Raw genomic sequence first — 3,588 nt, 5'->3', positions numbered from 1 at the left:
GAATTGTCCTCTGGGAATTGTCCTCTAGGAAAGGGGCATTGTCCTTTTGGAATTGTCCTCTAGGAAAAGGGCATTGTCCTTTGGGAATTGTCCTCTGGGAATTGTCCTCTGGGAATTGTCCTCTAGGAAAGGGGCATTGCCTTGGGGAAAACAGGAGGAGCTTTGTAGGATCTCACAGGTTTCTTTTTAGCGGGAATTTAGAGCAGGGAATTACAGAATTGGGGAATTACAGAAACCTGGAATGGTTTGGGTTGGAAAAGACCTTAAATCCCATCCAAACCCCCCCTGCCATGGGCAGGGACACCTCCCACTGTCCCAGGCTGCTCCCAGCCCCAATGTCCAGCCTGGCCTTGGGCACTGCCAGGGATCCAGGGGCAGCCACAGCTGCTCTGGCAATTCCAGCCCAGCCCCTCCCCACCCTCCCAGCCAGCAATTCCCAATTCCCAATCTCCCATCCATCCCTGCCCTCTGGCACTGGGAAGCCATTCCCTGGGTCCTGTCCCTCCAGGCCTTGTCCCCAGTCCCTCTGCAGCTCTCCTGGAGCCCCTTTAGGCCCTGCAAGGGGCTCGGAGCTCTCCCTGTGTCCTTCCCTTCTCCAGGGGAACATTCCCAACTGATAGACATCTCTGGATCCTCAAAAAGCAGTTTTCCCCTCAGAAAAACATGGGAATTATGTGAGAAAGGGAAGAAGTTGCTTTGTCTCCTCGTTGCTGAAATCCTTCTCCTCTTCCACGCGGGAGCAAGTCCTGCAGCTCAGGATTTGGGACAAAGGAAGCGCTGGAAGGGCGTTTTCCTGCCTTGAATCCCCAAAGCCCTGTAAATCTTTAAATATCGGTGAAAAAAGCAATGATTGGTAACACAGCAAGAAATCAAATCCCGAGGAATTCAGTTCTGGGGAAGTTTTGAAGGGAACGACTCCAGAGCTGGTGCCGAGCTCCCAGAACAATTCCATGACCTTGGGAAAGAGGTTTGTGGTGGGATCCAGCAGCTCTGTGCTCAACATTCCAGCTCTGGAAAAGGACAGGGACAAAGGGAATAACTTCCCTTGGAGGCACAGGAAACTCCAGCCAGGACACCGTGACTTTGTGGGAATGCTCCACTGGGATTCTGGGATATTGTGGCATCAAGGGCAGCAGGGAGGAGTTGTCCTTAAAAAAACCCCAAATCCCAAATCACTCCAAAAAATGTTGCTTTTTAAATGGAAGCAATTCCAGGCTCCACAAATTTATTTTTATCTCGGAAAAAAAATGAATTCCTGCCGGTTTTTTAATTACCCTGCACAGTTATTCAGGAAAATTCTTATTTTTCATGGAATTCCTTCTTTTTCCCTCTGGCACAATTTGGAATTCTGAGGGTCATACATATTATAAATATTATGTAAATGATAGAGTCCTTATCCCATTTTTAAGGTGCTAAAAATTTGTCTGGAATTCCCAGATAATGAATAAATCCCAATCCAGCGCTGCTGTGAGAATATCCCTTCATGTCTGTGGGGAATATCCCATTCCCAAAATACTGGAGCAGGGAAATTGGGGAACACAGGGTTGGAGTCTGGAGCATTTTTTCCCAAGCTCATAGAAAGAGGAGGGGCTATTTCCTAGAGAAGTTTTCCTGGGAATTCTTTAATTTGATCAGGAGTGCCCTTGTCTGTGCAAATTCCATCAATCTGGCTCTGCTGGAGCCCAGAATTCCTTCCCAGTGTTTGGAAAAATGCTTTAATGCGTTCTGGAATTCTCCAAAGATCCCAATTTCTGCACTGCGGGATGAAATCCATTTTTATTTCCACGAAGGAGAGACTCTATGGAGAAAAAAAAACGTGGAAAACCAACCTTGTATCCAAACAAAACGTTCCAAATCCATCTTTTCATGGGAATGCCTCCAGTTATTTCTATTTATTCTATTTTATTGCTTGTGTTTGGAAATTTGACACCTTTTTTTCAACCACTAAAAAGCCTCAGAATGAAAATATTCCTGTGGCAGGGAAAGGTGCCCCTTGTTGGAATTTTCCTGCCTCTTCCAGTCCTGAGAAGGATCCCAGGCTCTTATGTGGCACCTGGAATTATTTCAGATTTTCCGGGTTTTTTTCCCTCCCCTTTGGATGCTCCCAGTCTGGTTTTTGCCTCTGTTGGGATGCCAGTCCCGGGGGCTCCATCCTGTGGGATCCATCCCTTAACTGAAGCTTTTATCCCAAATTTTTGGTGCTTCTCACAGGCACGTTCCCATCCGATTTGATCCAACACTCCGAAATTTTCAAACTTCCCCAGATTTCCCAAAATTCCAAGAGCGGGTGCGATTGGATGTTGCTTGCAACTCATCCAGAAGGGGTTCTCAGGGATTTATTTCCACTTTTTCCACAAGAATTGGCCTCATTCCTTGGAAAGTGCTTTTGTTAAGGAAGTGTTTTTCTAGGATGATCCCTGAACCTTTTTATTCTGAGGAACAAATCGTCCTGAGAAGATTTTGTAGCAAAAAATGGCCTTTTCCATACATTTAATTCCTTCCCACCTGGAAGCTCTTTAATAGGGAGGTGCATTTTCCCAGGAACATATTTTGCTTCCATGAAAAATAATCTGAAAAACGGGATACATTTATGGTTTCTAAGGACACAGAAAGTGGGAATGGCTCCCAGAGCTTTAACCATGGGAAAACAGATCCCCGGATTTAAATCATCAATAATGGAAAGGGAGGAAATCTCTGGAAGTTCATCCCTTGGGATGGTGCCAAACTCCTCTATCCGGGTGGACTGAGTCACCCTTAGGAGATGCTGAGCTGGGATAAAGGGAGATGAGCCGGGAATTCGGGAATTTGGGTGCCAACATTGCAGTGGCTAAAGTTGGATGAGGTGACGTTGCTCCAGGGATTAAAAAATCCGGGAATCCGTGAGGAGCTGGAAGAGCCACAGTTTTCCATAGGGAGTCATCCGTGATCACATTTCCCACACTTTCCTGGGGAAAAAGCAGCCAGGAGTCATTTTTGGGGAGCGCTGGGATCTCGAGGCCGTGTGGAATCTGCTGGCCCTGGAAATCCCTGCAGGGATACTGGAAAGGAAAAGCTTCGTCCCTTTTCCTGCTTGGAAAGGCGGAAAAGCATCCGGGGTGGGAGCAGTCAGGGAAGCCAGGAATGGTGCAGCACCAGGAACGGGGAATCCTGCTGGGTTTGCCGGATGTGCCAGGGGCAGATGTGCTGCACGTGGGGCTGGGAGAAGGGAAGGAAGGTTTTCTTGGGATAGATGGATTATTTTTGGGATATTTCTTGGGAGAGATGGATGGAATTGTGGCTGCCTCATCCCTGGAAGTGTCCAAGTCCAGCTTGGATGGGGCTTGGAGCAACCTGGTGCTGCTTCCAGAAGCTCTCCCAGTTCTCCAAAGTGCCGGTGTCCTTCTGCTGCTGAAGCTCTGGAATTTCCCTTTGCGCTCCACAAAGTTCTGGCAACACATTCCCCATCCAAAAGAGGGAATTATCCATGTACAGGCTCTTGGAAAACCGCAGGGAAAAGTCCACTGCTCCTGCAATCCCAGGAGGTTTTATGGGAAAGGGGGAAGGGATGGGATGGGATGGGATGGGATGGGATGGGATGGGATGGGATGG

General features: G+C 47.8%; 1 protein-coding gene across 1 annotated transcript in view; it reads left to right on the top strand.

Annotated features, from left to right (window-relative positions):
* Positions 1–3,588, top strand: part of MYL3 (myosin light chain 3) — a 14,722-nt gene that overhangs the window by 405 nt on the left and 10,729 nt on the right. The window lies entirely within an intron of this gene.

The sequence above is a fragment of the Corvus kubaryi genome, unplaced genomic scaffold, assembly GCF_017639235.1.
Source record: "Corvus kubaryi isolate FWS band 111438036 unplaced genomic scaffold, C.kubaryi_AGA036_p1.0 37193, whole genome shotgun sequence".
In the NCBI taxonomy this organism is placed as follows: domain Eukaryota; kingdom Metazoa; phylum Chordata; class Aves; order Passeriformes; family Corvidae; genus Corvus; species Corvus kubaryi.
The sequence above is the reverse complement of the archived record's forward strand: the minus strand, read 5'-3'. Positions and strand labels throughout refer to the sequence as shown.